Genomic DNA, 23,118 nt, shown 5'->3' with positions numbered 1-23,118 from the left:
GACCTTGTTTTTATCTCAGTTATCAAACCCAACCTTCAGGTGGGCATGAATGATGCTGACAAAAGGAAGCTAGGAAACATTACTAAAAAGTACAAAGTCCTAGGAAAAAGATGAAGATCTTTGTGTTGCTCTCAAATGAAAGCAAAGGCTTCAGAAGAGAAAGGCAGATGTGGGAAATGAATTGCTGGCTAAAAATATGTCTGAGGGGGCAGAGCCAAGATGGCAGAGAAAGGGCAGGGACTCACCTGAGCTGCCTCAAATTCCCCTCCAAACAACTTTAAAATAACACCTCAAAAAGAATTCTGGAGCAGGATACTCCCCAAAAGGATTAGGTAAAACAATTTTCCAGGCCAACACAACCAAGGTCAGCAAGAAAGGTCTGTCAGACCTGGATGAGAGTGGAGCAATACAGTGCAGGCAATGCCCCAACATGACTGCAGCAGGCCTTGGTGATGACCGAATCAGCCCTGGCAGTGGTGGCTTCCAGAGCTCTGTCCACAGACAGTAAGGGGGTTGAGCAGCTAGTCAGAAGGAGATTACAAGGGTCTCTTTGCTGGCACTGGGTGCAGGACTCTGTTGTATTGCCGATGTGTAAATCCAGATCAGTCTTGGGTCATAGTTCCAGGGTGAGAAGGAGCACTAGCACATTGAACTGGTGACTGCAGCAGAGCAAGGACCCTGGTCACAGTTCCAGGCCTGAAAAGAGTGCTTGTAGTTGCTCATAGATCAGAGCACAGACCAGGAGAGTAGTAAATACACCTCTCCATAGATCATATCACCTTGGAAGAACTGAAAACTTACAGATCTCCAGAACCAGTTCTGAAAACAGCTGCACAAAAAATCTGAAATTTGGGAAAGGGTCCCTTCCACCCTGGGAGCAGAGCCCAACTTTAACATAAGTTAAAAATCAAGAAATAGGCAGGGAAGAACAAAACAACAAAAAAAGAACCTGACCAAGGAAAGTTATTATGGTGAATGGGAAAATCGAAATAAACTCAGACTACAAAGTCAAAACTGCTACATTCAACGCCTCAAAGAAAAATGTGAATTGATCTCAAGCCCCCCAAAAAATCCTGGAAGAAGTCAAAAAGGACTTTAAAAATTAAATAAAAGAGGTAGAGGAAAAAATGAGAAAACAAATGAGAGTGATACAAGAAAATAATGAAAAGAGTCAACAGTTTGGTAAAGGAAACATAAAAAACACTGAAGAAAATAATATCTTAAAAAACAGAATAGACCAAATAGTAAAGGAGGCACAAAAGGAGGCACAAAAAATGAAGAGAACTCCTTAAACAGTAGAATTAGCCAAGTGGAAAAAGATACAAACATTCACTGAAGAGAAGACCTCATTAACAGCAGAACTGGCCATATGGAAATATATATATTTATATATATTATATACATATGTACATATACATATACATATACATACACATATATACATATATACATATACATATATATATATACAAAAATTCACTGAATAAAATTGGCCAAATGGGAAAGGAGGTACAAAAGCTCACTGAAGAAAATAATTCCTTAAATATTAGAAGTGGGAAAATGGAAGTTAATGGCTCCATGAGACATCAAGGAACAACAAAACAAAGTTCAAAGCATGAAAAAATAGAGGATAATGTGAAAATATCTCATTGGAAAAAAACTGACCTGAAAAATAGATCCAGGAGAGATAATTTAAAAATTATTAGACTACCTGAAAGACATGACCAAAAAAGAGCCCAGATATCATCTTTCTTTTTTTCTGACAGTTTTTTATTTTATTTTACCAGAACACAAATACAAAATAGAAAAAAGAGACAAAAACATATCATAAACTTAAATATTGAAGCTTAAATATAAAGTAAGAAAAAAGCATGTCATGTGCATAGCAGAACATAGGAGAGGATTCAAAATATGTAACAATAAATTTTCATTTCAAGAAAGGCTGTATGATAAATAATACACCTTATGTTGAGAATTGTCCATCTTTTCTTTGCTTCCTTGTGTTTTCTTTCTGCTGTGGACTTTTTAACTTTGTTCTTTTTTTCCCCTTCCCTCTCCCCCCAGAAGGCTACAATATAATTTAGATATGTTTCTTGATATATACATACACATACAGATATATATACATACATATGTAGACATATACTTTCCCAAACATACTCTACTCCTGCTCTTTGTTTTTTTATATATTTGTACATATCTTTTGTTTCCTATCCCTCCTGCCTCCTCTATTTTACTTCTACCCACTACATCACCTTCCTATTACTTGCCTACCCCACCTCCTCCACTAACCACCCTGCCCTTCTATTACTTGCCTTCCCCCCTCTAAGGATCCCTCCCCTATCCTCCCATCCCCATACTGCACCAACCACCCTGCCCTCCTATCACTTGCCTTCCCTCCTCCAAGGATCCCTTCCTTATCCTCCCATTCCCATTGATCTGAACTCCCTTTACCTATTCCCTCATTCTCCCCTCTAAAAATCCCTCCCTTGTCCTAATCCCTCCCTTGTCCTCTCCCCCTTCACTATACCCCTACCATTTTATTTCTTCTAAATTTAGAAGACTTTTATACTCTTCTAAATATATATATATATATATATATATATATATATATATATATATATGTATGTATTGTACCCTCTTAAACCCGTTCCTGATGAAAGTAGGTTACCAGAACTACCAGCCCTCCTCCCCCATCTAAATCCTCTGTATCCTTTCTTCTTCTTGATCCTCTTTTGTATAAAATAGTTACTGTTTTTAGCTGTTTCTAAATGGTTTTACTTTTTAAATTCATATCACAGGTTTACCCACCTCTTTCTTATGAGCTCAACAATTATTAATAAGAATGTTAGACATACATTTTACATTTTATGTTATATAAAAGGTAAGCAGTCTGTTCTCATGAATCCCTTATAGTCAGTCTTTGGTATGTACCTTATGTTTCTCTTGGTTCTTGTATGTTAAATCTTCTATTAAGTTGGGGATTCTTTTTAACAAAGTCTTGAAAGTCTGAGGGTTTGTCAAATGTCCATTTTTTTCATTCAAAATAACACTGAAATTTGAAGGGTATGATATTTTCGGCTGAAGCCCCAGGTCTTTTTCTCTTCCATATATTGCGTTCCAAGACCTGTGGTCCTTCAGTGTCTCTGCTGCTAGGTCTTGTTTAATTCTAATTGTGGCACCATAATATTTGAATTGTTTTAATCTTGATGCTTTTAATATTTTATCCTTGAGCTAGGGATTCTGGAATTTGACTATGATATTCCTATGAGTTTTCCTCATAGGATCTCTTTTAAGTGGTGTGTAATGGATTTTCTCTATTTCTACTTTTTCTTCTTGTTCTAATGCTTCAGGACAATTTTATTTAATTATTTCTTGTATTATTGTATCAAGATTCTTTTTTTGATCATGACTTTCAGTTACTCTGATTATTTTTATATTTTCTCTTCTTGATCTAGTCTCCAAATCTGTTGTTTTTCTTATAAGATGTTTTACTTTCTCTTCTATTTTTTCATTATTCATGTTTTATTTAATTATTTCTTGATCTCTTATAATTTCACAGGCTTCACTTTGCCCAATTCTAATTTTCAAGGTGTCATTTTCCTACTTGAGATTCTAGATCTCTTTTTCTAATTGGTCGACCTTCCTTTCATAACTTTCTTGTTTTTCTTGGATTATTTTTATTTTATTTTTTTTAGTTTTTCCTCCATCTCTGTCATTTGATTTTTGAAGTCTTTTTTGAGATCTTCTATAAATTCTTTTTGGGCAAGTGACCATTTGACATTGCTCTTCAGGGGTTTCTTTACTTCAATATCCTCCTCTGAAGATGAACCCTGTTCATCTCTATTCCTGTAATAGGTCTCTATGGTTCGATTCTTTGTCCTTTGCCTGTGCATTTGTGTGTGCGTGTGTGTGTGTGTGTGTGTGTGTGTGTGCGTGCGCGCGTGTGTGTTGATGACTTGATTTTTGTAATACCTCTAGCCCTGGGGTATGGGAAATGTTGTCTCTTGCCCCAAATCTTCAGTTCTCTCCTCTAGTCTGGAACCAAAGCCAAACCTCCAACCTCCTGTAAGTGCCCACAGCCAGGGGCTTTCTGCACCACTGCTTGTGCACTTATAGAGTGTGTGCTGGTTCCTTCTCGGCCCCACTGCTCTTCGGAGCACAGCTGGCTCTGGTGTTCCTCATCAGCGGAGTGTCAGCAGAGGTTCCTGCAGTCTTCCTGGGCTCAAACGCATGACTTCCCCCAGTATCCCGGGGTGAAAAGTTCCATTGGCTGGGACCAAGGCAGTCTCTCAAATCAACTACCTCTGGGGCTTGCTGCTAGTTGTTTAAGGGGCTTGCTACTAGTAGTTAAACAGGGAACTAGCCTGGGGTTCTTTACTCTTCACAGGGACCAAACCTGGTCCTGCGGTTTTTCTTCAGATCTTCTCAAACTGTCCAAGGAAGATCCTAGTTGTGCCCCTAGTTTTCTTTGTCTCCACCCACACTTTGTTTGCCCTAAAATGCTATTTTAACTCTTGTGGGGGAAAATCTTGAGTGCTTGGAATTTTCTGACCTACTCCGCCATCTTCCCAGAATCCTCTCCCTAGATGTCATCTTTCAAGAAATCATTAAGGAAAATTGCCCTGATATTCTAGAACCAGAGAGTAAAATAGAAATGAAAAGAATCCACTGATCGCTTCCTGAAAGAGATCCCTGAAAACTCCCAGGAATGTTATATAGCCAAATTCCACAACTCCCAGGTCAAGGAGAAAATATTTCAAGCAGCCAGAAAGAAACAATTCAAATATTCTGGAGCCATAGTCAGGATCATACAAGAGTCAGAAAGTTCTATATTAAAGAATCCAGGGGCTTGGAATATGATATTCTGGAGGGCAAAGGATCTAGTATTACAACCAAGAATAACATACCCAGCAAAATTGAATATAATCCTTCAGGGGGAAAATGATGGATATTCAATGAAATATAGGACTTTTATTTCTAATGAAAAGATCAGAGCTGAATACAAAATTTGACTTTCAAATGTGACTCAAGAGAAATATGAAAAGGTAAACATGAAAGAGAAATCATAAGGTATTTAATGAGGTTAAATTGTTTACATTCCTACATGGGAAGATGATACTTGTAACTCCTAAAAACTTTCTCATTATTAGGGCAGATAGAAAAAGTATATTCATAGAAAGAGGGCACAGATGTGAGTTGATTATAATGAGATAATATCTAAAAAATAAAATTAAGGAGTGAGTAAGAGCAGCGCACAGGGAGAAGGGGGAGAGGTAGAATGGAGTAATTTATCTAACATAAAAGAGTCACAAAACTAGCTTTTACAGTTGAGGAGAAGATGGGTCAAATAGGGGGGCACTTGAACCTTATTCTCATCAGAATTGGCTCAAAGAGGGAATACATACACACTCAATTGAGTATAGAAATCTATCTTACCCTATATGGTAAAGGGCTAAGAGAAAGAGGTAAGCATTGATAGAAGGGAGGGCAGATTTGGGGTGGTGGTGGTCAGAAGCAAAACACTTTTGAGGGTGGACAAGGTGAAAGGAGAGAGAGTAAGATAAATGGAGCGAAATAGGATGTAGGGAAATACGCAGCACTTATAACTGTAAAAAAAGTTTGCAGCAAAAAGAAATCTCAGATTAAGGCCATGTTTCTCAAATATATAGAGAACTGAGTCAAATGTATAAGAATACAAGTCATTTCCCAACTGATAAATGGTCAAAGGACAGGTAATTTTTAGATGAAATAAAGCTATTTATGGTCATGTGAAAAAATACTCTAAATCACTGTTGTTTAGAGAAATATAAATTAAAACAACTCTGAGGTACCATCTCATACCTATCAGATTGGCTAATATGATGGAAAAGGAAAATGAGGAATGTTGGAGGTGATGTGGGAAAATTGAGACACTAATGCACTATTGGTGGAGTTGTGAACTGATCCAAACATTCTGGAGAATAATTTGGAACTATGCCCAAAGGGCAAACTGCATACCTTTGATCCAGCAATACCACTACTACGTCTGTTTCTCAAAAAGATGAAAAAAAGGGAAAGAACCTATCTATGCAAAAAATATTTATAGCAACTCTTTTTATGGTGGCAAAAAAAATGGAAAGTAAAGGGATGTCCATCAGCCAGGTAATAACTGAATGAGTTGTGGTATATGATTGTAATGGAATACTATTGTGCTATAAGAAATGACAAGCAGAATGCTGTCAGAAAAACTTGGAAAGACTTACATGAACTGATTCAAAGTGAAATGAGATGGACCAGCAGAATATTGTACACAGGAATAGCAATATTGTATGATGATTAACTGTGAATGCTATTAAATGTGAAAGCTATTCTCAGCAATACAATTATCCAAGATAATTCCAAAGGACTTATGATGAAAAATGCTGTCCACCTCCAGAGAAAGAATTGATGTGGCCTGAATGAAAATCAAATCATACTTTTTTAAACCTTATTTTTTTTGGTCTGTATTTTCTTTCACAACATGACTAATAAGCAAATATGTTTTGCATTACTGCACATGTATAACCTATATCAAATTGCTTGCCTTCTCCATGAGGGGGCAAGGGAGAGAGGGAAAGAATTTTGAATTCAAAAATTTTTTAAAAATAAGTATTAAAATTGTTTTTATATGTAATTGAGAAAAAGAAATAGTAAATAAAAAAGCATTAGAAAAAGAAAAGGAGACATGTCTGTGAAGGGAATTTGGATTTCTAGGTGTTAGCTACTGGACAAAGACGGAGTATACCTGACAGAGGCTAATACAAATGTGTTTGCCTGGAATCTTGCAAATCTAATCAAAAAGCCTTTTAAACTTTAAAGGCAGCTAGGTGGCATAATAGATAGAGCTCTAGGCTGGGACTTAGGAAAGTTTGAGTTCAAATTATTTCTCATCTTCAATAAAATGAGGATAATAACAGCACATTCTTCACAGGACTATCATGAAGATTGATGGGGGCAATAAATGTAAAGTGCTTAAAAGATCTTAAAGCACTACATAAATGTCATTATTATTATCAATAAACTGAAAAGGAAGGAATAGGGAGAAAACTCACTACAAATGCCCACCATACCAGATACCAAAGAGAGTAGCTACATTATAGAAAGAATAGTACTAGACATGTCAAAAATTCAGAGGAGACAAACAGAAAAAAACAGCCTGCAAAAAAAAATCACAGCCTCAAATGTCTATACATAATTACACAAAATATGGGGAGAAGGCAAGACAAACTAGATATTCTAATGCAAGGAGACCCATTTGGTTTCTTGGGTCCAAGTAAATCTTGGTGGAATGGGAAAAGGACTCGTGATGGAATATGGCTCTGAGGGGTTACACAGTATTGTTAAAAGGAACTACATATGAAAAGGAATGAAATAAGTAAAAGGAGGGGGTGCAGCATTGTGTGTTAAGAAGATAGTCAGGTGTGGAGCCAAGATGGCAGCTGGAAAGCAGGGACTAGCATGGGCTCCCTGCTGAGTCCCTCTAAAAACCTATAAAAAATGGCTCTGAACCAATTCTAGAACTGCAGAGCCCACAAAATAGCAGAGGGAAGCAGAGCTCCAGCCCAGGACAGTCTGGATGGTCTCTGGGTGAGGTCTATCCCACATGGAGCTGGGAGCAGAGCAGAGCGGAGCAGAGCCCAGCGTGAGCTTGTGGACCAACCAGACCAGGAGCCGGTTGGAGCATGCCCTAGCGCCCTGAATCAGTGAACTGCAGTAGTTACCAGACTTCTCAACCCACAAACACCAAAGACAACAGAGAAGGTTAGTGGGAAAAGCTGCGGGAGTGGAAGGAGTTCCCGGTTCCGCTACCGCCCTGGGGGCAGCGGAGGTGGGGCAGCTACAGAAGAACAGGTGCAGTTGCTTCTGGCCCCAGGCCCACCTAGTGGGAGGAATTAAGTGGCGGATCAGAGCAGGAGTGAAGAGCCTGCTGAAGATCTAAGTCCAGTCCAGGTTGGGGGTTCTTGGGCAAGGAGGAGTGCTGGTGTGGCAGAGCTGGCACATCCCCCCAAGCTTGGAATGCAGTTCTCTAAACTCTACAAGCAATCATACCCCACTGAAAAACTCAAGGGTCAAGTTAGTTGACTGGGAATATGGCCAGGCAGCGAAAACGCACCCAGATTCAATCTCAGACTTTGGATTCTTTCTTTGGTGACAAACAAGACCAAAACATACAGACAAAAGAAGTTAACAAAGTCAAAGAGTCTACAACAAAAGCCTCCCAGAAAAACATGAATTGGTCCCAGGCCATGGAAGAGCTCAAAAAGGATTTGGAAAAGCAAGTTAGAGAAGTAGAGGAAAAATTGGGAAGAGTAATGAGAAGGATGTGAGAAAACCATGAAATATAAGTCAATGACTTGCTAAAGGAGACCCAAAAAATACTGAAAAATATACTGAAGAAAACAACACCTTAAAAAATAGACTAACTCAAATGGCAAAAGAGCTCCAAAAAGCCAATGAGGAGAAGAATGCCTTGAAAGGCAGAATTAGCCAAATGGAAAAGGAGGTCCAAAGACCAGCTGAAGAAAATACTACCTTAAAAATTAGATTGGAGCAAGTGGAAGCTAGTGACTTGATGAGAAATCAAGATATTATAAAACAGAACCAAAGGAATGAAAAAATGGAAGACAATGTCAAATATCTCATTGGAAAAACCACTGACCTGTAAAATAGATCCAGGAGAGATAATTTAAAAATTATTGGACTACCTGAAAGCCATGATCAAAAAAAGAGCCTAGATATCATCTTTCAAGAAATTATCAGGAGAACTGCCCTGATATTCTAGAGCCACAGGGCAAAATAGGAATTGAAAGGATCCATCGATCGCCTCCTCAAATAGATCCCAAAAAGAAATCTCCTAGGAATATTGTTGCCAAATTCCAGAGCTCCCAGATCAAGGAAAAAATACTGCAAGCAGCCAGAAAGAAACAATTTGAGTATTGTGGAAACACAATCAGAATAATCCAAGATCTGGCAGCTTCTACATTAAGAGATCGAAGGGCTTGGAATACGATATTCCAGAGGTCAATGGAGCTAGGATTAAAACCTAGAATCACCTACCCAGCAAAACTGAGTATCATGCTCCAAGCAAAATATGGATTTTCAATAAAATAGAGGACTTTCAAGCTTTCACAGTGAAAAGACCCGAGCTGAATAGAAAATTTGACTTTCAAACACAAGAATCAAGAGAAGCATGAAAAGGTAATCAAGAAAAAGAACAAGAAAAAGAAATTGCAAGGGACTTACTAAAGTTGAACTGTTTTGTTTACATTCCTACATGGAAAGATGATGTGTATGACTCATGAGACCTCAGTATTAGGGTAGCTGAAGGGAATATGCATATATATATATATATATATGTATATATATATATGTTTATGTATATATAAGTGAATGTGTATGTATGTATATATGTATATATATATAGAGAGAGAGAGAGAGAGGGAGCAGGCACAGGGTGAGTTGAAGACGAAGGGAAGATATCTAAAAGAAATAAAATCAAATTAAGGGATGAGAGAGGAATATATTGAGAGAGGGAGATAGGGAAAGATAGAATGGGGTAAATTACCTTGCATAAAAGTGGCAAGAAAAAGCAGTTCTGTAGGAAGAGAAGAGAAGGCAGGTGAGGCGGGGAATGAGTGAATCTTGCTCTCATCAGATTTGACCTGGGGAGGGAATACCATACATACTCAATTGGGTATCTTACCCCACAGGAAAGAAGAAGGAAGAAGATAAAAAAGGGGGGATGATAGAAGGGAGGGCAGAGGGATTGGCAAAAGCTTCTTGCAAGAATGTAAGATTTTAGTCATCAGAAATTATTTTCTTCCTCCCTAAATATTCACCTCTTCACAATCTATTTCTCTCAAGGCTACAACCATTCTTCCTGTCGGCTAGGCTCCCAAATGAGGATTCACACTCAACTCCATGCTTTCTCTCATCCCACATGTGCAGTTGGTTACCAAATCATATTGACTCCACCATCACAAAATCTTGTGCATTCATAAATCCTGCAGCCACCCTCCTTCTGGCCTTTACCACCTCTCATCTGGGCTGTAGCAATAGCCTCCTAATCAGTTTCTCTTCCTTAAGCCTTTGCTGTCTCCAGTTCATTCCTGTATAGCTACCAAACTGAAATTCACAACGGACAGATGACAGATGTGTTACTCCCTTGGTCAAGGAGCTTCAGTGGATACCAATGGGTATGCCTCCAGGATAAAATGCAAACTCTTCTACTTGGCATTAAAAGTCCTTCAAAATCTGGCATAGACTACCTTCTCAGGCTAATTACATGTCATTATTCCCCCTCACATTCTCTACGTTCTGGCCAAACTGGAGTATTTTCTGTTCCTTGTAGATGACATTTTGTTTCATAGGCAATGAATAGAATGCTCTCCCCCATCACTTCCATCTCTCAAACACACCAGCTCCTTTCAAGGCTCGAATCGAGTGTGATGATGATCCTACTTGATCCCCCCAGTTGCTCTATCCTACCCTCATAATTCTTCAGTATTTATTTTGTATATATCTTATATTTCCTTCTGTATGTACATGCAATATTCCTCAGCTTCTACCCCTGGGAGAACGCAATTTCCTTGATGAAGGAGAGTCTCATGTTTGTCCCTGTATACCCAACACCCAGGACACAGCAGGTATTTGATAAGCACCTAGCGAATTGAATTGGTTGTTCAAGTGAGATATTATTTGTAATTGCTACAGTGCCTGGTACATAACACCTCCCTTTCCTCTGCCTGCCCTTCCTTCCCTTTTTATGATCACTGACTTTGGCTTTCCAGTCACTTCCCCTCTCCTTGGCTTTTTCTGTGTTCCAAGTGCCCATGGTCTTGGAGAGCTCACTTCCTGGGCAAGATTCACCAACAGGTATCCCTCTTGGCCCACTCTTCTCTTTGTATTTTTTAATTCTACTTCAAGAACTTTGAACCTAAACCAATGCCTGATTGTTTTTTTTTTCCTTTTTTAGTGCTCTTTTTAATTATTTTGCATCTTCTCATTTTGCTCTATAATCCACAGAGAGCTGACAGATTCCTCTTTTTCCTGTAATAGTTTCACTTCACTGTCTTTCAGAGTACAGTTCTTGTTCAATGAGCTACAGCCCCTCTTTGAAGCATTTATTCTTTTATCCTTCTGTGTTTATGATCCTTTCTGTTAGTTTATCTGCTTATCATTTAGATTTTTTTAAAATTCAGACTTTTTCTCTAGACCTTTTGGCCTTTCAAACATTCCCTTAATAATTGCAGTCATTTGACTGTGATTTTCCTTTCACCACTAGAGAGACCTCTCTTAGAGTGGGTAGAGGTTAGCAGGGCCTATGTCTCTGCTCAGAATAAACTTGGGCAGGGGTGGAGACACAGAGAGACAGAGACAGAGATAGAGGCAGAGAACGATGGCCATGTGGGTTTCCAATCCTTTTCACTTAGGTGCAGATGTTCATCCCTCTCTAGCTTGCTGCTCTGGGATGCACTCTGCCCTGCCCACACCTCTGAATCATAAGATAATAGATTTAGAGCTCTAAGGGACCTCAGAGGCCATCTAGTTTCTCATTTTACAAATGAGGAAACTGAGGCTGAGGGAGGTTAAGTGATTTGTCCAAAGTTATAGAAGTAATAAGCATCAGAGACTTCAAACCCAAGCACTTAGCCTCTACAAAAGAGGGGGTGGCTAGGACAGTTAGGGGACCGGAGACCATGTCATCCAAGGGACGGTTGAATGAAATGAGTTTTATCTCCCCATTGTTTTCCTCTTTCTTAAATTGCTTATCAGGTATTATATAAGAGCCAAGTTTTGTCATCCTTTTAATTTACTTAGTTATTAGATAGCAAATCAAAATATGCCTAAGGTGAGGCTTACTTTTTCTTGCAGTAAACAAGGCTACTATTTTCCTCAATCGTCAATACCCACGTTTTGCTCCATTCAAAACTGCATTTAGAAGGCGATGCCAGGGGTCACCTTGATGCTAATTTTGACATCTCAGGGTGAGAAATTGCCAAGCCAGCTTTAAAGAGGTATTCCTTTTTTCATTTCTAAAAGCATTTTCCCCAGCATGATCTTGACAATGAAAAAGCACAAAATTAAGTAGGAAACCTGACTTTGGAGATTACCAGGGGCATGTATTGAGTCTGTTTTTCTGCCTGTACATCTCTAAGTCATCCATTGACACAAACCCAGAAAAAAAAAGAATCCCCTTGAATTGTATGAATGTGAAACATGTTTTTAAAAAGGGGGAAATATGCTGGTTTTGTATGTTTTATTAATAAGATACCTTTGAACTAGGAGATATCTAGTGCAGGTGGGGATGAGACTAACTGGTTTCTGATGTATGCAGATGGTGTGAAAAAAATAAATTCTACTTTTCAGTCTTGTGGTGTCCTGGGAGAAGTAATGATTGAGATCCATACCACACAAGAAAGCAGCATCCACAGGAAGAGAGAAACAATACAACACAATTTAATGTGTCCTGAAAGCTTTTGCTAAGCTGTTAAATTGCTAGCAGAAAGTGATAGTGTGGGAACTAACAGGGAAAACTCAGGGCGAGTGATCCAAAACATGACCCCAGTGTTGCCAGAAGAAAGCTGTGAGGGAATTGGGACGTGGGGACTCATGCTAAGGCAAATACCTACCAATAACTTTCAGGATTTCAAGGGAATTAAGTGATCTTTTCTTAAGTAAAAAGTCCCCTGCCCTGTAAGGGGCGAAGTGTTGTATGGCTAAAGTCCCAGAGCAATTAAAACAACGACCACGACAACAACAACATATTTTCACCCCTTCAGCCTCCCTGCCTCAGTGAAGACAGCTGGCTTTCATCAGCTCACTAATTGGGGCTGCCGAGATTTCTCTTCCTGGGTTCCAGCCAGTCCTTTAAGACTTTCATGCTTTTAAGACTTTCATTCCATGCAGCATGGATGCCCTACCTCATCTTCATTTCACATCCCATTCAGATTTCCACCCATCCAGTCTTGTTAACTGTGTACGGTTGCCTTGTTTTTCTCCACCAGGAATGCTAGATTTGGAGCTCCAGAAAATATGACCCCATTCCATGAAACAGTTCATTCACTCAGCTTTGAAACTCTCTTCCCCTTTTTGTTGAAATTTTTGTCCTCGGTGGGAGAGAATGAAAATTCACCTAGTCCCATATCAGATCTTCCTTCATATCTTATCCAGAGGTCCATCTAAGCTATCTGGATATCCCCCCTTCCTCCACATATGCCCACCTCCACTGAACATCGCTCTGTTCACCCTCAGAACAATGAAGCTTTCTTCCTCACAAACTGGGCATGTGTCAAATCTCTGTGACAGATGCTTTTTCATTTATTCATTAATTCCTCCTTGACAAATTACGTCACTTCTCACCAGCAGAAGAGAGCTCCATATTTACCTACTCCAGAAAGCTGACCCTTCCTGAACCAGTTAATTTTCCATGTTTCTTCAATCCCTGGGGCAATTTCACTTTCTAACTCCTACACTGGGCACAGAACATGTCAAGTACCATCCTATAGATCAATCTTTTTACTCCCCAAACTAAAACTCCTTTCCTTCCCTAGATACTACTTTCATACATGCTTCCTCTCCCCTTATTAGGATGTAGTAAGTCCTCTGAGGGCAGGTAAGTGATTAATAAAAGTGTAATGGGGGTTTAGAGCATGTCCAGACCACCTAAAATGGCATTACCCTTATGAGAGACCCTTGAAACTTGCTCCTAGGAGACAGGGAAAGTACCTGATGGTGAGGAGCAGCCTTTTCCCATGAAATATGTGGCCAGAACTGGCTGTGTCTTTAAATTCACCTGACTTAGCATAGCCATTCTCTTCGTATCTTAAGTTACATACTTATTTACTCATAGCAGGTGACGCTACGTGTTGAGGGTGGGGAGGGCCTCAGAGCCACCCCCTTCTTAGGCAGTGTGGCCCTAAGAAAGGGGCTCAGGGCTTTGTTTTTATTTTGCTTGTCCCTTTTAAATCCTAGGAGCAGGGAGGGGAGTTCCTGACCTGAGAACTCAAGCCAAGGGGATCTTGGAACCCAGGATTCCAGGCTGGCTGTGGGAGCCAGTCCTTCAGAGAAGCTCTGAGAAGCCAAGATCCTAGGAAGCTAGCCCAGGGTGGGTCAGGACTAATGCTCTGTAGCAACTGAGTTAAACTGTGAGTCTTCCCCAAAGACCAAGGTAATATAGGGGGACTCATGCCCCAGGTTTAGGAGGAATGTTTGTATGTTTGTTCTTGTCACACACTTGAAGTAAATATTCCTTTGTGAAAGCTAATCTGTTGCTAGTGGTCAGATGGAACTGGGATGTTAAGTCCAGCTTCCTAAAATAGGGAGAGGGGCGCATGGACACAGTCTCCAGCCAATGGAAAAAGGTTGCTTTCAAACATGTAATAGATTAACATAGGACACTCTGAGAGCCTTCCCACCCTTAGCATATGGAATCACTTGCTATGAGTGAAGAAGTACTTAATAGATAGCATGAGACTGGCTATGCCCATGATAAATGGTTTTTCATTTATTCATTCATTCCTTTCCGATAAACCATGTTGCTTCCCACCTTCAGAACAGAGCTCCATATTCACCTCCTCCAAAGACTGAACCTACCTAGACCAGTCCGTTTTTAATATCTCTACTCAATCCCTGGGGCTCCTCAGCTATTTACATTAATACGTAAAAAGAGCCAGCAGTACAACTCTTATTAGAATGCTATTAGGAAATATGTACTTACCTGTCCTAGTACGCTAGGACGGCGAATGTGAGTGTCCTAGCTACTGTGTGGTTAGGCATGACCCTTCTGGCAGAACACTGCCAGTAGGTAAAGTCTTTTTTCAGTTCCAAGCTAGTTTTTTTTCTTTGTTTATAAAATGTCCTTCGATCAGGATGGAGGCCAGCTGATTGGTTTATCAATCAAATATTAGATAGGATTTACATTGTTTTTCTTTGAATGTTTAAATCAGAAGATTCTCTGTATTCGTCACACACATGATTTCGTATAAGACAGTAATATTCCATTACATTTATGTCATTATACCATAATTTGTTTATTCCCCAACTGATGGACATCTACTTTGTTTCTAGTTCTTTGCACAAAAAATGCTGTTGGAAATATTTTGATATATGTGGGGATTTTCTTTTGCTAGATGATGTCCTTCATCCAGTATTTATGCCTATAAGTAAAGTCTCTGGCTCAAAGGGTATAGCCATTTTAGTCACTTTATTTGCATAATTGCAATTTGCTTTCAAGAACTGTTAGACTGATTTGCAGCTCTATTACCTGGAGTGGGTGACTGTCTTTCCACAATCCCTACAAAATTGACTATTCCCATCCTTTATCATCTTTTGTCATACTTAAGCCTGAAGAGAATTTCAACAGCAAAATGGAAGAGGCAGGATATTGTAGTATATATTAGAGACCTAGTAAGTAACCAGATTGACTAGAATGTTGGGGAGTAGTGACGGATAAGGACAAAAAAGTAGATTGGGATTAGAATGTGGAAGGCATTGAATGACAGGTAAGGAGTTTGAGGTTTATGTAGTAATGATGGATGGGGGGATTGAAGATTTTTAGGCAGAAGAATGATGTGATGAAAGAAATGGGATGGTTAACCCTGGTGACCATGCTGGGTTGGTTACCCTGCTAATGGTATGTGGTAAAGTTTATACGGGTGAGGCTTGGAGCTGGGTAAGCGTCACTATCATAAAGTGACAAAGCCACAGTGGTCACAGTGGGGATGAAGATAAAGGAATGGATGAAATCAAGATACGGTTTTCTGTGGAAAGTGAGATTATTGCATTGGACTAATAACTTTTCCTCTTTGGGCTTCACGTAGTACTTTTCATAGCAGAAAAGGCACTTGTAAATTTTTGATCATTATATTTTTTGTTTGGGTTCTTTGTTTATATGTCTCATAGACTGTAACTTCCATGAAGATAAGGACTCTTTGTATCTCTTCCAGGCTAATGCTCTGACTACAGTAAATGTTCAATAAATGTTTGTTGCATTGAACTGCATTATGGAGGATGGCACCTCCCCCTTGAGAACAAGGTAGAGTTTTCCAAGTCGGTATCAAGCAACGCATGGCTGTAGCCTCTTCTGCCTATCAGAACACACTCCTAATCACAGGCAGAGATGACTTTTGATAGTCTGCACCTGGCCAGGGCTCCTGCCCTTCAGTGGCGCCCAGCATAAACAGTCATCAATCTCTCTGCTGCTGGGCAGAGGTGGGAAAGGCACTTGTAGGAGTTACTGTTTGGCTTCTGTCCCTCAGAAAGCACGGCTTGCTTCTCAGACTCATGATGTATATCCTTGACTGTGCATGCCATTGATTCTGAGTCCTCAGTGAATAATAAAACAATCCTCGATGCTGGATTTACATCACCAGATGCCTGAAATGTTGAATCGAGGCACCCGCTACTGCTCTGGACCTGCAGTTTGCCATTTTGGAGGATGGGCTTGTTGAAGCACATGGCTCAGTTGTAATTGCCTTTGTCAGCTTATCCTAAAATGAATTCCATTTCACCATCAATCAGAATCAATGATCTGTTGGAATGAAAGATTGCCCCACCAACTAGCAAAGGAAAGAAATTTCAATCTCAGGCATCCCCTCCATCATCTCCAATCATCTGGAAAAAAACTCAGAGCAGCTCAGGCTTAAGGATTCCACTGATCTTTTCAGAGCTATGTGATGTGACTGGGACAGGATAGAACAGAATCTAGAGCCTGCTCCTTATATTGTAGGAGTCAAGTCTGCCCAAAGGGAGGAGGGTGTAGTTCTGGTGTTGTTTTATTTGTGTGGGGTTTTGTGTGTGCGTGCGTGCGTGAGTGCATGTGTGTGTGTGTTTGTCAGACTTTTAGTAGGACTGGTCCTGGAGTGGGGTGGGAAGGGGGACACCTGGGACCAGAATTTCAGCAGAAACTTTTCCTAGTCCATGCTCTTTCTTTCACTACTACATTGTTATTCATCAGCATGATAATTTAAATTTGGCAGACTTTTATCAAGTACCTACTAAGTGCCAGCCACTGCTGAAGGTGCTAGGGATACACAAACGCAATTAAATTGTCCCTGGCCTCAAAAGAGCTTGCTTCTATGAAGGAATACATCAATTTCACAGACAGGTAAATAAAAAATAAAGTTCTTTTTGAGATGAGTCTGGATGGGTCTTTTGTAGAAGATGGTACCTGAGCTGATTTTTGAAGGGAATTATGCCAAGAGGCAAAGGTATGAAATGAGAACATTCTAGATATACATAAAACCTCCCACCTTTTAATACAAGCTTGAACCTGATGATCAGAAGGTTGTCAAAACAAAACTACTTCTGTTTCCATAGGAAGAGATATAGGAAACAGCCTATATAAAAGTGCAGAGGAAGGAGATGGAACGTTGTATATAGGGTAAAGCAAAGAGGGCAATTTGACTGAACTCTTGATTGTGGGAAGAAGGAAATGCTGTCAAATAAGTCTGGAAGGATAGACAAGATTCAGTTTGTAAAGGACTTTACATACACCTAGAACTAGGATGGGGGCATCAGGGCATTTCCCTAAATTGTTGACATCTAGAAGGATATCCTTTCTTTCTGCTTTGGGTGGAGTGGAGGACTGCTTCCTCCCTGGGGTGGTCTGGAGATTTCTGTAGTTGTGGTTTAGAGACCTCCAACCCAGGGTTTTGTGACTTTCTACTAGCTTTTCCATATAAAAAGACCCTGTTCCCCCTCCCAGCCCCAACTAAATAGTAACCAGGGGGCTAGGCAGCAGAGCAGGTGGTAGTTAACCATCTGAACCCTGATTAGGCTAAGTAAAGGATACCAGTAAATATTGGTGATTTGCCAGTCTGGTTTTCCCCAGTTCTAGTCAGTTTTAGTGATTCAAGCAAGTTCGGAGGTTTGATTCCTCCTCTGGTCTCCTGTGATCACACACACACACACACACACACACACACACATGCATTCATGCACACACATACAATTATATACATTTATAGGACATATATTTATATATACATCTCCTATATATACATTTATGTGTGTATGATCCTATATATGAAGGCAGAAAGAGAGAGACACTGAGAGACAGAGACACACAGAGAGGGAATGGGGCACACAGCTGGTGGCACAGTGGGATAGAATGCTGTGGATAAAACACTGTCTGGAGTCAAAGAGATTAAATCTGGTCTGAGATTTACTGACTATGTGATCTTGAGTAAGTCACTCAACCTCTCTTTGCCTCAGTTTCCTCAACTGTAAAATAGAGATAATAATAGCACCTACCTCTCAAGGTTGTTACAAGGAGATAATATTTGTAAAACAATCAAACAAACAAACCACTTAACACAGTATCTGGCATATTTAGTAAGCCCTATAAAAACGCTTTTGTCTTCTACCACCACCCCTCCCCCAATATAATGGGTAAATCATCATTGGAAGGGAAAAGAAGGATGAGAGTGATCACATGAACATTTATTAAAAAGGATGGCATGAAAAATAGATGAAAAATACTTCGGTTGTGAGATTAGATGGGAAACAGATGGTAAGAGAAGACTGAAGTACACTCTTATTTGGACCGGAAGAATGAAGGATTTCAAAAAAGGCAAAAAAAATAAGTACACAGACAATTCACTTAAATTTAAAGAACTTGAGATAAGGAAGATTAACAAAAATAAAGATAAGAGAAAACCTGTGGGAACAGACTAATCAAAGTTGTGTAAACAAAACTAATTTCAAATCCAAAGTATTGACTTAACTGAGGAAGAAGATAAAAGCCAATATAAAAAATAAATGGAGGAAAACATAAATCTAATAATTGTAACTTTAAATGTGAATGGATTTAACAAAGGAAAATGGCAGAATAGATACAAACGCAAAACCTAGAAATTTGCTATATGCAAGAAACACAGCTAAAGAATAAAGACATATGCAAATTTGTAAGAATACAAGTTATTCCCCAATTGATAAATGGTCAAAGGATATGAATAGGCAGTTTTCAGATGAAAAAATTAAAGCTATCTATAGGTATATGAAAAAATGCTCTAAATCACTATTGATTAGAGAAATGCAAATTAAAACAGCTCTGAGGTACCACATCACACCTATCAGATTGGCTAATATGACAAAACAGGAAAATGATAAATGTTGGAGAAGATATGGGAAAATTGTAACACTAAGGCATTGTTGGTGGAGTTGTGAACTGATCCAACCATTCTGGAGAGCAATTTGGAACTATGCCCCCAAAGCTATAAAACTGTGCATACCTTTTGATCCAGTAGTATCACTACTAGGTCTATATTCCAAAGAGATCATAAAAAAGGGAAAAGGCCCCACATGTACAAAAATATTTATAGCAGCTCTTTTTGTGGTGGCCAAGAAATGGAAAGTGAGGGGATGCCCATCAATCAGGGAATGGCTGAACAAGTTGTGGTATATGAATGTAATAGAATACTATTGTGCAATAAGAAATAATGAGCAGGCAGGTTTCAGAAAAACCTGGAAAGACTTACATGAACCGATGCTGAGTGAAGTGAGCAGAACCAGGAAAATATTGTATACAGTAACAGTAACATTGTGTGATGACCAACTTTGATAGACTTAGCTTCTCCCAACAATGCAATGACCTAAGACAATTCCAGCAGACTAAAGATGGAAAATGCTATCCATATGCAGAGAAAGAACTATGGAGACTGAATGTAGATAGAAGCATGCCATATTCCTTTTCATTTTTCTTTCTTGTGGTTATTCCCTTTGGTTCTGATTCTTCTTTACAACATGACTAATGTGGAAATATGTTTAACATAATTGTACATGTATGGCATATATGAGATTGCATGCCATCTTAGGGAGGGAGATGGGAAAATTTAGAACTCAAAATCTCATGAAAATGAATGCTGAAAACTAAAAATAAATAAATTTTTCAAAAGAATAAAAACATATGGAATGAATATGACTCTATAACAAAATTTATTATGCATAACAAAAAATCAGGTGTTTCAATCAATTTATAAGACAAGGCAAAACCAAAAATTCACTACGTCAGGGGAGATAAACTTGGAAACTCCAAGATTCTTTTAAGGCACCTTAGACAATGAAACAGTATTATTATTATTAACATATACTCACTAAAGAACACATCATTTTAAATTCACAAAAAATATTGAATTCTAAAAAGATATAGATAATTCATATAATAATTTTATGATACTTTGACGCTCCTCTCTCCTGAAGGAAATAAAACCATATACAGATTTGAATTGACTTTTGGAGAAGTTAGATTTGAAAGACTCATTGCATTTTCTGAATCGGAACATTAAACATATTTCTCAGAATCACAAGATATGTTTTCAAAAACAGATCATCTTCTGTTGGTCTTCCAGAAAAATTGTAAATAAATTTAAAAAGGCATAAATGTGAAGCTCATCATTTACTAACCATAATGAAATTAAAATATAATTAATACAGGTAACCCAAGCAAAAGACACAAATCTAAATTAAGTCTTACTAATAACATCTTGAATAGTGAATGGGTCAAACAGCAAATCGTAGAAACAATGACAACCACACAAAAGAGAAACGCAAAAAAATTTTGAGATACAATTAATGCAGTCCCCAGAGGAAAAATCCTCTATCTTAAAATACACATTAACAAGAAATAAAAAAGTAATAAATGAGTTTGAGAGGCATTATAGAATTGGGGAAAGAACATAAACTTTGGAGACAAAGGCCTTTTGACATTGTGAAATGAAGAGTTGGATTTGATGGCCTCTAACACCCTTTCCAATCTATGGTCCTTTGAACAGAGTATGTAATTTGTTAGAACTAGGAAATTAAGGAACCAACAATAAGTATATAGAATAAATATTGAAAATTAGAAGAAAAATAAATAAAATAAAAAAGAAAAGTAAAAATGATAAGCTAAGCTAGAAGCTTAAAAAAAGACTAATGAAATTGACATACCTTTAGATAAACTTTTTGGTTTTTTAAGATAGCAAAATCAAATTACCAAAATAAAAATCAAAAGATGAATTCACAACATAGCAGAAGTACAAAAGGATTTTAATAACTCATTATTTGGTGAAAAACACTTTATCATATTGTTTGTAAAACTTATCATTATATTGTTTAAATCTAACTTTATATGACTAGAGAGTGTTTGAACCCAAAATATTTTCCTAACCTCAGCAACTTCTAGGCATGCTGGAGATGGCTGCAAGGAATTTTGGATTCCCTCGAGTCATGGACCCAAATATTTATGTTTTGGGTTGTCACACCCAGCTCTCTTTGGGTTCACTTGTTTTGGGTATCCCCAAACTTGTGTTTTGGATTCCCCATATGTTTTCCCAAATTTTACTGAATGTTTATGTTTACTGATATGTATCTCAATCTATCTTATTTAAAAGTTACCCTCTCAGCAAGATTTCTCAACTGTGTACATGTGATTCTTGTACAGGTACCCTTGCCAAAATTCTATATAATGTAAACCTTCTAGATCCTGGCTAAGAAGGAGCCTCACCTCCTTTCTAGCTCACTCTCCTCTATCAAGCAATCAAATAAATTTCTTTCATATTTGGGGGTTTTAAAGAGAACAATTCATGATTATATGCTGGCAAAATGGGGAATTCTAAGGAAATGAATGTTAACAAAATATAAAATATCCAAATTTTTAAAAAATAGATATCTTAAAAGCAATCTCTGAAAGCAAAGTTGGACATAACATAAAAGAACTACCAAGTTGGGGTGGGGGAGAAAAGGGAGCCATGATCCAGATGGATTTAATTGGAATTTTATCATATATTTCAAGAGTAATTAATATTTAAGCTACAAAAATAATTCTTGATATTTGAAGAAGAAAGCATTCTATCAAATTCATTTTAAAACCTAGACTGAGAAATTAAAAATCATAGAAGGAAAACTATCTATAGTATATTTACAAAGGAATATTGATTTAAAATTTTTAAATATAATTTTAGCAAAAATAGTCTAGCAAGCTGAACTTGTAATAGGCATATAATAGAATGACAGCATTGGGAAAATTAGCAGGGTTAGTTATATTAAGACAAAAAGAATCAAGAAGGAAAATTTCCATAGATGGAGAAAATTATAGTCACAGAAAATGAGAGATGACAATATAAAGGACTCATTTATGTTAAAATTCTAAAAAAAAAACTTTTTCAAGGACCATTTTAGATATGGTCTAAGACCAAAATCTAGTATTATTTGCAATGTCTCCATTGTAACGCTAGCTTTCTCAATGAATAAAACATATATGCTGCCTCTTTCCATATTTGAAATAGTTTGAGAAATTCTAGCAATAAGAAATAACAATAATAATAGCAATAAGAAAAAGAGAAAATTAATGTAAAAATTGACAGAAAGAAGACGAAAATATCATGATTTGCAGATGATAGAATGGCTTATGTAGGAAATTCCAAGGTATCAGTAAAAATAAAAACAATTTAATTCAGACAATAGTTTTGATTAAAGAATAGGAAATAAAATGAACACAAAATCATTAGCATTCTATAGTATATTGAATAGTATGTGATTGTGATGGAATATTACTATGCTGCAAGAAATGATGAGCTCAATGATTTTAGAAAAAACATGGAAAAATTTGCATGAAATAATGAAGAGTGAAATGAGCAGAACCAAGAGACCATTGTATACAGTAAGAGCAATATAGTTTTAAGAAGGATTTTGAGTGAATAATTTATTTTGTCTATTATAAATACCCAAATTAACTATAAAGGATGTATAAAGAAAGATGCTATCTGCACCCAGAGAAAGAACCAATAAATAGAAGTGTGTATACTTATTTGTGTCTATTGGTAGCCATCTCTTTGGTCAGGAGTGAAGGGGTGGGGGACAGAGGAACAGAAGAAAAAAAATTGATATCATTTTGTCGTATATTTGAAAAGAATAGCAAGTTGTGCATAGCAGATTTGCCGTTTCATCTGCAATCATCTTTTTCATTGTACTACATTATACAAATGATTGTTTTATTCCATAAATTAAAAATGAAAAAAAAATAAAAGGGAGACATAACAAGAGAAATTTCAAACTATTGACCCAATGCACAAAATGTCTAGGAACCAAGTTTACAAATACTCACATGTGGCTTGT

This window comes from Trichosurus vulpecula, chromosome 1, assembly GCF_011100635.1.
Source record: "Trichosurus vulpecula isolate mTriVul1 chromosome 1, mTriVul1.pri, whole genome shotgun sequence".
Taxonomy (NCBI): domain Eukaryota; kingdom Metazoa; phylum Chordata; class Mammalia; order Diprotodontia; family Phalangeridae; genus Trichosurus; species Trichosurus vulpecula.
Note: the sequence above shows the minus strand (reverse complement) of the source record.